The sequence below is a fragment of the Capsicum annuum genome, chromosome 4 (genome assembly GCF_002878395.1).
Source record: "Capsicum annuum cultivar UCD-10X-F1 chromosome 4, UCD10Xv1.1, whole genome shotgun sequence".
Classification (NCBI taxonomy): Eukaryota; Viridiplantae; Streptophyta; class Magnoliopsida; order Solanales; family Solanaceae; genus Capsicum; species Capsicum annuum.
The window spans coordinates 133461535-133479270 of NC_061114.1; positions in this window are offsets into that span (position 1 = coordinate 133461535).

Below are 17736 nucleotides of genomic sequence, written 5' to 3' on the forward strand. Positions count from 1 at the left end.
GCCAGGGCCTACATGGACCCCTACTAAGAACTAAGAAAAGACCCCTTCAAAAATAGAGGTTCAAAGAACTGGAATTATTTTTGAAAGGGCATTCTACTGTTCCTAGTGGGAATCTACTAGACCCCACATGCTTTTCTAATAGCTAAAAGAATCCCATGCTTTTCCAAAAGAGAAGAGACAAGAGATGCTCAATCAGCTTTTCTAAAAGCAACCACCAGATAAAGGAATCTCATGCTTTTCCAAAAGAGAAAAGACAGAAGATGTTCAATCAACTTTAAGCAAGGAATCTACCTTTAGAGATTACATCTAAACCTTACACTTGTATGTACGAGATACATTATCTAAGATTTCTCTGTCTATTTAAAGACAGCTTGTACACTAGGAGAAGGCATCAGATAATTTTCCATTCTAGAAATTCTCTATTTGCCCAATCTCTTGTAAAAGCCCTCTTGTAATGTTTTCCTTTTCGTTGGAATAAACTTGTAAGTTTTAAATCTTTCTCTATTTCATACTTCTTAAACGCTATTTTTTAAAGTTATACTCACGATCCGTTTTCTGGTATCTCCAATCAATATTCTAGTATAGAAATGATAAAACCAAGAAACATAAACTACCAAATAGATGGTAATAATAACAACCCACACACACTTAAACCCCTATTCACAGATAACCCCAAGAGGGATATTTAGCTACAAAGAAGATAAATAAGAATAGATATACCCATAATCTCCATTGAAATGAATTGTTGAAGAATTAAGCAAATGTTACTTCAAACTTGGCTCTCCCACAGTATCCACAATGGAAGTGAGCAAATCTTCCACTTAGAAAGTTTCCAATATATTCTTCACCTAAAATTTATATAGTATTTTCTTCTCCAAAAATGGAGGATATGAACTCTAAAGCTAAACATAAAAATTGGGGAAGATGGAATTATTGTTTTCAAGGCTTGGGTATAAGTCATTTTGTTCAATTTGGGATCAACATGTGTAGTTATTGATTTGCCTTTGTGGTGGGGCCCTTCCCTAGACATCGTGCATAGTGGTAGATTTAGTGCACTGGGCTACCTTTTTATGTGTAGTTATAGATTTTCCCTTAGGCTAAGTTCCTCTACAAGGCTACGATCACACAAATTTGGCTGCGATCGTGGATGCACGACCGTGGATAAAATCAGTGATTGTGGTTGAAAGACATTACTTAACTGCCGCAGTTGCGGTCAATGGAATGCGACCGCGGTACCTGAGGCCTTGCTGCTCCAAGTCTTCAACTAAACTTTTTTTATCCCTTTTTGATCACTTTGAGCTCCAATCCATATCTTTTGATTTCTTTAATTCTATGCCAACAAAGAGTAAATATTAGTGCATCTAACCATAAATTTGCCTAATTTATTCAGTCAAAATAAGGTAGTGTGCACGAATCATGAGTATGAATGAGTGGTAAATCACCACTCATCAAGTATATGCCTCGTAGTCTTAAGGATTATCTGAGAGATCAGTTCTCAAAGATGGAGCAGGGATCCATGACTATTATAGAGTATGAGGCTCGATTTCATAAGTTGGCTAAACATGCTATATCTATTTTGCCAACCTAGTATGAGAGGGTTTGATTTTTTTTTTGGGATTAAAACTTTATCATTGCATATCTACATAGAATTTGGTTGCTGCGAGCAGTTCTTTTGTTGAGTTTTTTGATCATGCTTGGTTTTTGGAGGATATACATCATGAGGCCTAAAAGGGAAGCAATAAGAGGTTGTGATATCAGTGTAATTTCAGTAGGAGCCGTATCAGCTAACAGTTCAGAGGCAGTGGATCTCACTGTAGGTAACCTATGTTCAGTCGTATCAACATTAATATTAGTCTAGTAGGCCCATTCATGCCATATTTTAGATCACCGATGGATGTTAGTGATGTTCTATTGTTTCGTTTCACTTTAGAAACTCAAACTACTAAAATATGCAGTTACTTAGGCCATTTTTTTAGAGATAATGTGTTTTGCAGGAAACCAGGTTCTAGGAGTTAAACTAGAGAAAAAAAATTGAAAACTTGAGTTTTTGACTACCTATGTGGGAACTTACGACCTGTGGGTACTACCTACGTGGTGTAGGTTCAAGAACAATTGTTAGAGGATTGAGATACAAAGATTCAGAAGCTGAAAAATTAGAGCTTGCTACCTACGATGGATTTTTATGGACCGTAGGTGTCACCTATGATCCTTAGGTGCTGGTGCAAAGTTTAAAAGGTTGAAGTTTCAGAGTCCTACAATAGTTTTGGAAGTCTGGCACTTATGTGGGGCCACCTACGGCTCGTAAGTGGCTCCATAGTTAGCCACTGACTCTAGTTTTTCTCTTTTGTTTGGGATTGATTTCCTAGGGTTTCAATGTTTTCTATAAATACCCTTTTGATATTTTTTAGTGAGTTTACACACTCTTATCATTCCCAAATATATATATTTTGATTCTGAGATTTGATTTTGTTCTTGAGATTGTAGTCATTGATTTTGGTTTATTATTCAATTTGAGAATTTGGAATTTTGTTGTAAATTAATGTGAGATTGATTTAATGCTTTCGATTATGAATACCATTGCTTGTTTCACAATGATGAGCAGCTAAATCCCTTAGCTAGGTTGTGGGAACCCTGGTTGAATAACAAGGTAGGGGAAGTCCAATGTTGTTCCAAACTAATATTCTTGCATGTATTATGATCATATTTAGTTTAATAGATTTCTTAGCGGCTGTAAACGTTACGAAACCACCTTATTAACTACTTAGTTCAAAAGATAGGTAGGAAGTAGGAAAAGAATATCATAATAGTAATTTGGAGTTAATTATCAATATAAGCTAATCAACATCTTATAATTAAGATAATTATCTTTATCTAATCAACTAGAGACTCAAAAGGTAATAGTTAATCTAGGATGTAGGATATCGGTTAACAAGCCGACACTCTGAGATTCCAAGAGTAAAGAGTGAAATTCACTAAGGAATTCACAAGATGGTTAGTGATACATAACTTATCAGATTCTACATATAAGATATTGGGTGAGTTCAACATAGCATGATAAGCCTATGGAGTTTGAAATCTAAGGTGAACATAATACTAGTGTTCATTTCTGTTTGCTTACAACCTAAAGCATTCGAGTTTTTTTCATTTTACTGTTTATAGAAAAACCCCCATTTACTTTCTGCACTGCCTTGTGGTTTCAACAAGTTTGAGACATAGTTCTACGTATTCCATATGAGTTAGACCCCAACCTAGTTGGGTTACTATATTTTGATAGTGGCCACTTTATCCTCATAAGGAGGTATAGTTTGGGCGTTCATCAAAATTTTGGCTTCGTTTCCAAGGAATATAGTGTGATTCTTGATTGAAGTTATTGAGGTTTTTAGTTTTTATTTTTCTATTCCTCTTGGGGAATATGTTGGTGTATGTCTAGTACGAGGAGTCAAGGAAATCCTTTACTCCCTATTAATCCTGAACTAGAAAGAATCTTATAATTGAATCGTAGGATGATAGAACACGTACGAGAGGTAATCTTGAAGAGGTTCAAGACAACCCAAATATTGTTTCTCCCCCTCCTCATGGTGTTCTTAGGAGACTACAAATCAGAATGCTGAATGCTAACTAGTGGAAGTTAATATATCGAGGGATGCTGATGCCTATCATTTAGCTTAGGAGGCAAATATATTGAATAGATCATCGAATAGACCTTAGTGGAAATCAAGATAGAGATAGAAGTGGTAGAGCTAAGATAATAACAGTGTATCAGTACTTACCTCCATAAGATGATCCAGAGGAGTACATAGGATATGTTGAGCCTACCGAGGTAGGAGCTATCATTCCTCCTATACTACCACCAAATATGACATTTTATATCACCAGTGCTATAATCCAGCTATTAAACCTGAATGGTGTATTTGCAGTCTTGCCCACTGTTGATGCAAACCTGAACCTTATTCATTTTATTTGGATTTACACGTCATACACTATACTAGGATAGATCAAAAAGCTCTCGGACTTATTTTTTCCCTATCTCTCTAACCAGTGAAGCTACATTGTGGTTAGGGGAACTTTCTCAAGGATCAATCACTACTTAGAATGAGTTATAGAGGTAATTTTTAGATCATTTCTTTCCACCATCTAGAATTATTTTGTTGAAGGATGAGATATATAATTTTTGGTAGGTGCACTCTGAATCAGTGTATGAGGTATGGTTTTAGTTTAAAAACAAGTTGATAATGGTGTCAAATCATAGAATTTTGGGAAGAAACTTTCTTAAATTATTATATCGACTCGTTAACACCAATTCAAAAGATATGGCAGACACTATTACTGGTGGAGCATTCATATGCCTATGTTGGGAGGTAGTATTAGAGATATTAGAATCGATCTCTCTCACCAACCAAGGGTGGAATACTTAGAAGGTAGAGAGAAGTGTTGGAACATATGTTGCTAGTGTTTACAACAAGTACATAGTCATTGATAATGCAGTGCGCCAAAAAGTTTCTCAGATAAGGATGAGGTTGGGTTGCTGACAAAGCAGTTCACAATTATGAATTTCAAGAAGTTAACATAGTGGGTTCAAATGGTAATGCCTCTAGATTATATGATTCTAATATATAAAAAGAGGTAAAATACCTATATAGAGAGTTGGTGGGTTTTCAATCCATGGGGCAAAGAAACCAAGGTTGGAACTACTATGGATATAGGACAGAGATAAGAATAGAGAGAGGGATGGTGACTGGAGGTTCATGGATGATTATAAGAATTAAGGTGGTGTGTATGTTTCACCAGGCAGTTGTGAAACTGAGTCTTGGATGGAGGCTATGTTGTCCAAGCTAGTAAAAGGTCAGGAAGGTTAGGAAAACAACCTTAAAAATATTAAGGAACACATTTTAGGATTGAACCAGAAGGAAAAGTTGCATGCTACTATAATAAAGAAATTGGAGAAGCAATTTGGACCAATATCTACAACCTTAAATCATAGGTAGTCAGGCACCCTTCCGACCAACAGAGTGTAGAATCCTAAGAATGACGGTCATTGTCTAGACATCACTACTAGAAGTGGTAAGGCAATTATCGATCACCCCAATCCTAATATTGATGATCCAAGGAATGATAGTGTTGAGATTGATGGGACACCTAAAGATGTGTTAGAATAATCAACATATTTTGAGTATAGTGCTAAAAAGGATAAATTAAGGGAAAGGTCAATAATCCGGTAGTGTAGAAAATTCCACAACCTTCCCCACCTTTTTCTTGAAGGTTAAAGAAGAAGAACTAAGAAAGGAAGTTAAAAATGCTCATTACTATGCTATAAAGGAGTTGAGTCTAAACATTCTTCTTCCAGAGGCTCTCAAGTAGATTCCTTGATATGCAAAATTTATGAATGAGTTAGTAACAAAGAAGAGATCTATTAGTTTTAAGGATGTTGGTGGCTAACATCATTTTAGTGCGATAAATTCTCAATCTCTGGTACAATAAAATGGTGATACCAGAGCATTCACAATCCCGTGAACCATTGGGACATCTAGGTTTGCCAGAGCATTGCGTTACTTAGGTGAAAACATTAATTTAATGTCGCTGGAAGTATTTAAATAGGTGGTCATGAGCCCTTCAAAACCAAAAACAATGCGGTTCCTTATGGTAGACCATATAGTTAAAAAGTCTTTAGGCATATCATTTGATGTTTTGATGCAATTATTAATGGTATATCATATAGTAAAAAAGCCTATGGGCATATCGTATGATGTTTTGATCAAGGTAGACAACATCATCTTTTCGGTTGACTTTGTCGTTCTAGATTATGAAGTTGAATTTGAGATGACCATAATCTTAGGGAGACTATTTTCAACCACGGTCAGAGCATTGAAGTATAAAGAGAAGGGGGAGTTTAAGTTCAGGTTGAATAATGAGGAGGTCACCTTTAATGTTCAGAGAACCATGGAGCAGTCCACTAACATGAGGGTGTTCTTAGTAATAAACTGTATTGATGATCCTCCAGGCCATTTATATGGCTACCTTTATAAAGTCTGAGTAATCAAGGTACCCGCATCATGACACAACATTAAATCAAGCCCTGTATGGGAGGCAAACCATGGACTTGTTGGTGAAGTCTGAGTAAATAACATAGTCACGTCGTGCTGTGACTTTCAATCAAGCGTTAGGTTAGAGAAAACCCACTATTTTAGTGTTCATATTGTTTTTCTTTTTTTTTTTTGTAGATGTATAGCATAATAAACACCCTAGAACATGGTAAAACATTATAAATTAACAAAATTCCAGGTAGGGAGGCTTACTGACCCACCCATGGAGGTAATAAGTCCCACTTTGGCCAGGTATGTTGTGTAATAAATGTCAGAATAAACTTTTTAGGATTTTGAGGTCTCTGAACTTTTACTTACAAATCTACTTACGGGTTCGTAAGTACCACTTACTACCTCATAAGTGGCGCCATAAGTGTCAGAACATAAAGTTTAGGAAACCAAAAATTTCTCAAAATTTTGGGTCACCTACAGGCAGTAAATAGAGTCGTAGGTGGACAAATTTTTGGGCCCAATTTTCTTAATAAAATATGGGTTGCGCCATAAGGACCTGACCCAAAACTGACCCTCTAGGGTTATTTAAGAGGCATAACCGGTTCCAAAGCCCTATTAAACTCAAAATTTATCACTCCCTCTCAAATTCAAATATGCCAAATCCTCCTACACTTTATATAAGGCAAGGACTCTACTTTTTCTCAGTACCAGCACATCCAATTGCATATATTACATATTTAAATAAGGGTTTTTTGTCGTTTTTTAAAATTTCACTTGCAACTCTTGAAATAAAAGGTAAAATTTTGGCTTCTCATAATATTATCTTGTGCTAAAGCAAAAATAAGCTTGTTGGTCTGCATATTTACTTGTAAATTTATGTAAAAATTAACACATTTATATGTAGGAGCCTAGAATAATCAAAAAAGTTGAAATAGGTGTATTATTCTTGAATTAAAATTCGGTGATCATGCCCTTAATGGAAGTTGAAGTTGAAAATATTTATGAAATCTAACAGTTTGTATGTCTTGATTGTGTTTTGAAAGTTGATACAGAGTGTAAGTGCAATATTAACTGGAATGGGCTAAAGTTACCATATAAGGATATAAAATTTGGAAAAAAATTTAATGTTTAATAATTCTAATTTTGCAATCCTTTACTCTCTTTCAGGAACTAACAGTTTTTTAGGTTCTATGGCACCAAAGGCTTCGACAAAGAGGGGAGGGACAATGGGATGATCCCTTGAGCCAAGTGGATCAGAGGAGGATTACCCAATCATCCTGAATAGAACAGAAGCCCCACGAACTAGGAGTCATAAGCAGGATATTGTAACCACGCTGGGAATTCATCTACCAATATGGAAATATTGGGGCTCTCATCCTGCATCTACATAGGTCGGGTCCTAGACAACTGTAGCCAAACTAGTTTCTAGTCCGAGAATAAAGTAAGCCAGGATTTCACCCCTACACCCTCCTATCTGAGTAGAAAGAGGAGGCTTCTGAGGAGGAGAGTGAGTTTGATACTACAGAGGAGAAGACTACACAAAAGCCCCAGTCTAAGGAGGGGTTAGATGATTAGTCAACATTAGTAGTACCCCAGTTTTATAAGGTGCAGCTCAGGCCTCACATCAGGTTCTCTCATATCCAGAACCATCCATAGACCTCCCAACTTATAATACTCAGTTTTCCAGTTCACCATAGGATGAACCAACTTTATAATATACATACACCTTGGTTGTGCCTATTATTGAGGTAGACTTAAGGTAGTGTATAGCAGGGATGCAGGTGCTGTATGAGTGAGATAGTTTTATTACTAAGGTAGGTTGGCATGCTAGGTATATTTTGGATGAGAAAAGTATTGAATTATTAAGGATATCAGGGGAACTAGACCAGAGGGTAGTATTTGATCGATACCAGCTAGGGTAGATGACTAGACCACAAGGTTCCTACAATCAGGCTTAGGTTCATGAGTTTTATAGATCCTATGCCATCACTTTTTCTTTGACCACACTTTAAGGTAACATAGGCGTAGAACATCTCCAGATAGATTCTACTTTTGTGTGAGGGGTTCAGGTTGATCTTTCAGCGACAACCATAAGTCGAGTTTTTTTTGGGCCTAATTATATACCCCCAATATCTACAGCTGAGTGTGACCAGAGATTATGTTTTGCATAAGATAGAAAGGTGATGAGGGATACAGATAATATGAGATAAAGAATAGATTTGGTGAGATGGATTTCCAATCGAATTTTTGACTTGGGAGATGACGCCCCTAGATAAAACAAAAGAGGTGATTAAAATGGCTCTCTGAGTTTTATTGTGAAGTTTTGGTATACCACTAGTTCATTTTTTACTATGTCCGACTTCGATATATAATCTATTAAAATGGAACCAATCTTCATTAATCGTGAGTTTTATAGTAGGATATGATGCGAATTAACATCAGTAATTAGGTATAAGCTACCATTATAGAGCATTTGTGGATTTGATAACTATGCCCTTCCTATGCCTTATGTAGTAGTAGTTTGATGAGGAAGGAGTTTATAAGATATTGGATGTTGATAAGATATTAAAGGCGACAATATTTGTACAGATGAATATGATCAGGGATCCATCTAACCCGATCCTTTCCTAGAGAGATCATGTACCTCCAATAGTTATTCTGGCCCAGTTTGAGGGACTGTTGATTCTGATAGCGCATGTTGATTGGATGGATACGGAGGTTGATTATGCAGAAGTTGATATTAATTTGGAGATGGGCAAGAATATAACTACCTAAGATAAGTACTTTGGGAGAGAGGGCCCTATCCACTTCTACTCTAGCTTTGACCTCTACTTTAGAGCTGGTTGAGGCATCTTTTATACCCCCTCACCCTCTACTACAATTTCTTCCACAGGTTTGATAGCATTACTATGGAAGATTTTGATAGGCTTCGTAATAAACAGGACGTTACTACTACTCCTCTTAAGCATGTTGAGACTGAGCATGCATCCCGATATAGGATGATTCGGTCTTGGGTCCGGATGACACTAGAGGCTATTAAGACTAGGATATAGGATTCACTTCGAGCTAAAAAGTTAGAGTTTACTACTAAGTTGCACACCCATATAGATGTTTTTGAGAGATAAGTATCAGCTAGGTTCTACTATATAAAGGCTCCTGACTTAGGAAAGATTTAGAAAGAGGTGGCCACAATATGAGCAGAGGTGTGCTCTCTTATTTAGAGATAGATTCGTGCTTTCCCTTCTATTATCCCTTTATTTGCTTAGTTAGTGGCTGCACACGACCCTAGATATTTGTATTTATTCGCAGGGAATGAGAACAGAGTCCTAGTTGTTGGGACCAAGAGAGATTAGACAAAGGATTTGCAGGACCTCTCTATTCTATTTGACCAGGACATGAGATGGGCCACACATGATTCTAGGACGTCCATAGAAGATAATGAGATGTGATGATCTATGATTACGACAGTGGATCTTCCAGTAGTGCACCTCCCTCAACACCATCGATACTAGTCGCAATACCCTTTTTCCATTGCTTTATATTATTTTTGTGCACTAGGGACAATGCTTAGTCTTTTAGTTGGGTGTGGGGTATACCACACTTTCATGGGTTTTTATGGTCATACTTCTTTTCTTATCAGCCGTGGTATGATTATAGAACAGACATATCTAGGGAAATATTGTATCGTATTGTGTTTTGTTTTGTTGTGCTTTGTTCTTAGTGTAACTAGGAGAAAAATAAAAATCTAAGGCAATTGATGTACTTTTTTTTAATGATATTTGAGAAAAATGAAACCCCTTTAAAATATTTATTTCTAAACTATATGATTTGTATATATGTGTGAACATTGTGAATCTCATTATGGCATTAAGATTAGGGACATGATAATAATAACTAATAATTGTATGAATCGGATAGTTTGTAGCTTGTTATGCAACCCTTTACCATGTGTGTGTGTGATGCTTAGTTAAATTTTTATGTTGAATCTAGAACATGCCTAGTTAGTCTTTCCTAGGTAGTAGGATAGTAGGTTAGGAAAAGATCATAGGCCGTACTTAAGATTAGTCCACTTTTAGCCTAAATGACCTTCCAAATATGAATAAGTACCTTTTGATCCCTATTTTGATCCTGTATAGACAATTTTTTGTGTTTCACATTTCACCTTCCAATTTTTATTACAATTAACCTGTTTTGGATCTGGTCCTTCTTAGACATTATGCTGCTCAACTTAGGCAAATTGACAAAGTTAAGGGTAGCTATCATTGAGTAGTGTAATGTGAAGTGCGCATGAAGCAAGGTAAATAAGAAAAAGAGAAAGTAGGGATAAGTGTGGTAGAAAATTAGAAAAATAAAAAAAGAAAATCAAAAAGAAAAGAGGAATTGAAAAGGAAAAAGAATGAATAAAAGAAACCACACCCAACCTGAATGTGCAATAAAAGAATAACAAAGGACAAATAAGGGTAGAATAAAAAAATGTTGGTTGATAAGTTACCCCAAAAGTAAGTGTAGTGCCAAGGAGACTAAGTCACTAAATTCCCATTTGTACCATAGCAGTACCTAAGCCTACATTAAAAGACGAGTAAAGTCCTATAGTTGTAACGCCCCGGAAAACGGGTCCCGAAGTGTCACACGGTGCTTGAGGCTACGAGTAGCCCCAAGCTAACCCTTTGAGCCATTTTCATTCAGTTCAACACAAATCAACGGGGTTTCCATAAATAAATCTCAAATATCAACAGAGTAATCATCATCCAAGAATAAAAGAATTTTAGAAAGATAACAAAATACGACTTATTAGTCAACACCCAGCATCTATACTAGTCTAACAAGCCTCTAAGAAAATCAATAAAACCAGCGAGCCATTGAGACATGCCCCAACTGACTCATACTCAGTTATCAAATGTAAAAAATTCCGTGAAACCAACATCATACATCACGTCCTCGAAACATGAGGCATCACCACAACAGAAGATGTAGAACAGCGTGCCTGAAGAATCACTATCAAACCTGGAACTGAGCACCTGAACCTACATTCAGAGAAAATGTAGCCCATATCCGATGATGTGGGTCAGTACCATGGAAAGGAACCGAGTATATGAGGGTGTATGCAGTTGTATAAACATCATCATCACAAATATTTATAAGAAATATGCAGGATGTATGAAAGGCTCACATAGCTCGAAAAAAATCATCATAATCATGAGAGGATGAAATAAGTACAATAACACATGTGATTCATCATATAATTTATCAATCACTTTCAGTTTATCAAGAAAATCAATTCTCATAATGTAAATATCATTTAAATCTTTCGAAATAATAACTTTCACAATTCCACTTCCAAATCACTTCACCATTCACCATAGACACAAGGAAAGACACACACATTTGGAAATCCTATAACCGACATAAACCATGTGAGCTACATAGAGTCCAACGTACAAACCACGTTGGGGAGAGCCGTCCTATCTTTGCCATCAGAGTAGGACAATCGATATCAAATTAACACAAACTAGTGATCACTATATGAATCAGCCTCAGGCTCACTCCTAAGGGGGCACGTAGTTCTAGGGAAGTAAGGTCACTTTATACCTCCCACTCGGGGATAAAAATTTCTCCCGGACATAGCTCAGATCATTTCAAAGACAATCCACAATAAAACAATTTCAGTAATATATAAATATACATTGGGAGCCATCATACTTTCCATTTATCAAAATCAACCACGTTGTGGATTTCTTTCACACTCGAGTTCAAAACAACACCATTAAGACCAAAAGGTCAAATCATTCTAAATATATATCAAATATTCAACATCAACGTGCTTATAACACTCACTTTCTCAAAAAAATACAATTTCCAATGGGGATTCACGACTCAAATCTCAAAATCATGATAAATATCATTCAAGATTCATGCTTTATATCTCCACACATGTAAATTCATCTTTCGAAATCATAAACATCAAGATTTCATAATAATCATCATAAGATATGGGTTCATACTTCAAATAAAAATTATGTCTTTGTAAAGAAAATTACTTTTGGGTACAAGAAGGAAAGAGAGTTCTTGTTGAAAACCCCCACATACCTTGAATGATGAAATTTAGATCGATACTCATTTTTGAGATGTTAATCGTGCCTTTGAATGATGGTTCTTGGAGTTCTTGAACTAGGAACTTGGAATCTTGAATAAATTTGCAGAATTAATGGTGAACTTTGGAGGTTCTTGAAGTTGTATATAGGAGCTTAGGGTTTTCTTTTTGAGGGAATTTGATGAAATATAACATATAATGCTTCTAATAGGCTTTAATATAGGGTTTGGATGGATTTTGGGTGAGGGGGAATGACTAAAACACCCCTAAAAATCAAATAATTCTCGAATCTATCCTTTGGTGGACTGTTTTGATAGTCCAAAGTAGATCAACCATAACGTTTTGCTCCGATATCCAAATTGGATGAAACTAATTTCATTAGAAAGAGGACTCTCATATATTTCCGTTGATATATAGTATCTCACCCAGATTATTGTATATAAGGATTTATGATCATTTGAAGTTGACCTAAAAATTTGCTTTTGATTGGCTGAAGTAGATCGACCATAACTTTTTGCTCCGATAGACAAATTGGATGAAACTAATTTCATCGGAAAGAGGACTCGTAGATTTTTCCGTTGATATATAGTAGATCTCCCAGATCATTATATAGAAGGAGTTATGATCATTTAAAGTTAGAGCAAAAATACGCCAGGCCTCAGTACTTTTTCCTGCACGTTTTACTGTTCACTACTATTCACGGTTCGATCGGAATGTTCATAACTCGTCGCTCGGGTGTCCGTTTTGGATGATCCATATATAGTTGGAAAGCTTATTCGATACTCTACGGAATGGTGGTTCATAATATAAGATATTATGCACGAAAAATTTATAATTCATTCTAGAAGATAGAACCCAACACATTTACGCACAAAATTTCAAGGAAAAATTTTCCGGGGTATTACATCATCCCTCCCTTGGAAACATTCGTCTACGAATGATGCTAGACATGCCAAGATTAGATAGGAAATAGAGCATACTGCTGAAACCATTTGTAGACTCATCACCACATCGTTTCTTACTCCGAATGCAACATAGAATGCATAAATTCAAGAAACTATAGCTGAACACATAATAAATGACAGCTGAACTGCTGCAACTTTTATCAAAAGTGCATGATTTAGAAAAGAACAGTACCTTCATCTTGATCGGTGTTCGCAAAAAATAGGTGTGGGTACTTGGATCGCATATCCGCCTCAGCTTCCCAAGTTGCACCCTCAACAGATTGGTTTCGCCACAACACCTTGACCAAGGGAACTTCTTTGTTCCTTACTCTTCGGACACTGAAATCAAGAATCTCAACAGGAATCTCATCAAAAGAAAGGTTTTCTTGAATGCCAGCACTCATAGAGGAATCCACTACCACAGCATCGCTAATTTGCTTTCTAAGCATGGAGACATGTAATATTGGATGAACAGAGGACAACACGGAAGGCAACTCGACCTCATAAGCTACCTTACCAACACAACTAAGAATTTTGTAAGGACCAACATAACGGGGACTAAGCTTCCCCTTCTTTCCGAATCTCTTCACCCCCCTCATGGGTGAAATTTTTAGTTACATTAGGTCACAAACTTCAAACCCTAGGTCTCTCTTTCTAACATTCGCATATGACTTCTGATGACTCTGCGCAGTCTTCAACCTCTCCCTAATCAACTTAACTATTTCCAGAGCCTCAAATATAGAATCAGGACCACTCACAGCCGCTTCACCTACCTCGAACCAACCTATGGGTGATCTACACTTTCACCAATATAAGGCTTTAAACGGAGCCATACCAATACTAGAGTGGAAACTATTATAGTAAGCAAACTCTATCAACGGTAAGTGATCATCCCAACTTTCCTTAAAGTCAAGTGAACGAGCTCTCAACATATCCTCTAAGGTCTGGATGGTCCGCTAAGCCTGACCATCGGTCTGCGAATGAAAAGCAGAACTTAAAAGAACTTGGGTGCCAAGACCCTTCTGAAAAGCTTTCCAAAATTGCAAAGTGAACTAAGTACCCCTATCCAAAATGATAGACAAAGGAACTCCATATAGTCTGACTAGCTCTCGGATATACTATCTAGCGTAATCCTCAGCAGTATATGAAGTATGAATAGGCAAGAAATGAGCAGACTTAGTCAACCTATCAACCACAACCCAAATGGAATCATGATGGCGTCGGGAAGGAGGTAAACCAATCACGAAGTCCATATTTATCTCTTCCAATTTCTAGGTGGGAATACTAAACTCTTACATCATACCACCAGGTCTTTGGTGTTCAACCTTAACCTGTTGGCATGTTGCACACTTAGCTACAAACGCTTCTGTATCTTTCTTCATGCCACTCCACCAATAGATTTCTCGAAAGTCTTGGTACATCTTGGTGGCACCAGGATAAATAGAATATCGCACCCCGTACGCTTCAGCCATAATTCTCTATCTCAGATCATCAACATTTGGGATACATAATCTACCCTGTAATCTCAACATACCATCTCCCCCTTGCAAGAAAACCTCTACTTTTTCGTCCTTGACTGAATCCTTCAGTCTGACCAAACTAGCATCTAAGTATTGCTTTTCCTTCACTTCTGAAACAAAGGAGGATTCGAAACTACTCTAAACCCCTATACTACCTTCACCAGAGTCAAACAACCTGACCCATAATCTAGACAAATGATGTACATCACATGCCAACTCTTTCTTACCTTCTACCACATGCGAAACACTACCCATGGACACTCTACTTAGGGCATCCGCCACAACATTGGCCTTGCCTGGATGGTACAGCACACCCATATCATAGTCCTTTAACAATTCTAACCATTGTCTCTGCCTAGGAATCAATTCTCTCTGGGTAAACATATACTGTAGACTCTTATGATCAGTGAAAACATCAACATGGACACCATACAAATAGTGTCTCTAGATTTTCAAAGCAAATACAACAGTAGCCAACTCAAGGTCATGGGTGGGGTAATTTTTCTCATGGGGTTTCAACTGTCTAGAAGGATAAACTATCACCTTACCCTTCTGCATTAATACGCAACCCAACCTAACTCTCAAAGCATCACAGTACACTACAAAACCATCAACACCTTCAGAAAAAGTCAAAACAGGGGCTGAAGTGAGTCGAGTCTTCAACTCTTGAAAACTCTTCTCACAAGATTCAACCCTCAACAAAACGGCAGTAATAGCCAGCTAAACCCAAGAAACTTCAGACATCAGTCGGAGAAATAGGTCTAGGCCAATTTCTAACAGCTTCGGTCTTTTGGGGATCAATTCTAATACCCTCGAAAGAAATGATATGACCCAGAAAAGGAACTGGCCTTAGCCAAAACTCGCACTTACTGAACTTGGCAAACAACTTGTGATCTCTAAGGGTTTGCAAGATAGTTTGAAGATGATCAGAATGTTCATCCCCACTACGGGAGTACACAAGTATATCATCGATGAACACTATGACAAACATATCCAGATATGGTCTAAACAATCAATTCATGAGGTCCATAAAAGCTGCTGGGGCATTAGTTAACCCGAAAGACATAACAAGAAACTTAAAATAGCCATAACGAGTTCGAAAAGCGATTTTAAGGACATCACACTCCCTAACTTTGAGTTGATGATAGACGGAATGAAGGTCTATCTTTGAGAAATAACTTGCACCTTTCAATAGGTCAAACCAATTATCTATTCTCGGAAGGGGGTACTTATTTTTTATGGTGACTTTAATCAGTTGGCGGTAATCAATGCATAAACTCAATGAGCCATCTTTCTTTCTCACAATCAACATAGGATCACCCCAAGGAGAAACACTAGGCCTTATGAAACCCTTATCTAGTAGATCTTTGAGTTGCTTTTTCATCTCCTTAAGTTTTGTAGGGGCCATACGGTAAGGAGGAATAAAAATGGGCTGAGTATCAGGAAGAAGATTAATCCTGAACTCTATCTCTCTATCAGGAAGTATCCCTAAGAGATCATCCGGAAAGACATCAGAAAACTCATTGACGACGTTAACAGACTGGAGATTTGGAGTCTCAGACTTAGTGTCTTTGACTCTAACCAAATGGTAAATACACCCCTTGGAAATAAGTTTTCTAGCTTTGAGGTAAGAGATAAAATAACTCTTGGGTGATACAGAATTCCCAGACCACTCAAACACGGATGTACCCGAAAACTGAAACTTGACCACTCAGGTCCGACAATCAATAGAGGCATAAGAAGAATACAGTGCTTGAGGCTACGAGTAGCCCCAAGCTAACCCTTTGAGCCATTTTCATTCATTTCAAAACAAATAATTTCCATAAATAACTCTCAAATATCAATAGAGTAATCATCGTCCAAGAATAAAATAATTTCAGAAAGATAACAAAATATGACTTATTAGTCAACTCCCAACATCTATACTAGTCTGACAAGCCTCTAAGAAAATCAATAAAACCAGTGAGCCATTGAGACATGCCTCAACTGACTCATACTCAGTTATCAAATGTAAACAATTTCGTGAAACCAACATCAGACATCACATCCTCGGAATATGAGAACTCACCACAACAGAGGATGTAGAATAGAGTGCCCAAAGAATCACTATCAAACCTAGAAATGATCACCTAAACCTATATTTCGAGAAAATACAGTCCACATCCAAAGATGTAGGTCAGTACCATGGAAAGAAACTGAGTATATGGGGGTGTATGCAGTTGTATAAACATCATCATGATAAATATTTATAAGAAATATACAAGATGTATGAAACACTCACATAGCCCAAAGAAAATCATCATAATCATGAGAGGATGAAATAAGTAAAATAACACATGTGAGTTATCATATAATTTATCAATCACTTTTAGTTCATCAAGAAAATCAATTCTCATAATGTAAATATCATTTAAATCTTTTGAAAGAATAACTTTCACAATTCCACTTTCAAATCACTTCACCATTCACCATAGACACAAGGAAACACACACACATTGGGAGATCCTATAACCGATATAAACCATGTGAGCTATATGGAGTCCGACGTACAACTCACGTTGGGGAGAGTCATCCTATCCTTTTCATCAGAATAGGACTATCGATATCAAATCCACACAAACTAGTGATCACTATATAAATCAGCCTCGAGCACACTCCTATGGGGGCACATAGTTCTAGGGAAGTAAGGTCACTTTATACCTCCCACTCGGTGCTAAAGATTTCTCCTGGACTTAGCTCAGATCATTTCAAAGACAATCCACAGTAAAATAATTTTAGTAATATATAAATATACACCAGGAGCCACATGCTTCCCATCTATCAAAATCAACCACATTGTGGATTTCTTTTACACTCAAGTTCAAAATAACTCCATTAAGACCAAAAGGTTAAATCATTCAAAATATCTCAAATATTCAACATCAAAGTGCTTATAACACACACTTTCTCAAAAAAACACAATTTTCAATGGGGATTCACGACCTAAATATCAAAGTCATGATAAATATCGTTCAAGATTCATGCTTTATAACTCCACACATGTAAATTCATCTTTTAAAATCATAAACATCAAGATTTCATAATAATCATCATAAGATACAGGTTCATGCTTCAAATTCATAAAAATAAAATAAAAATTATGCCTTTGT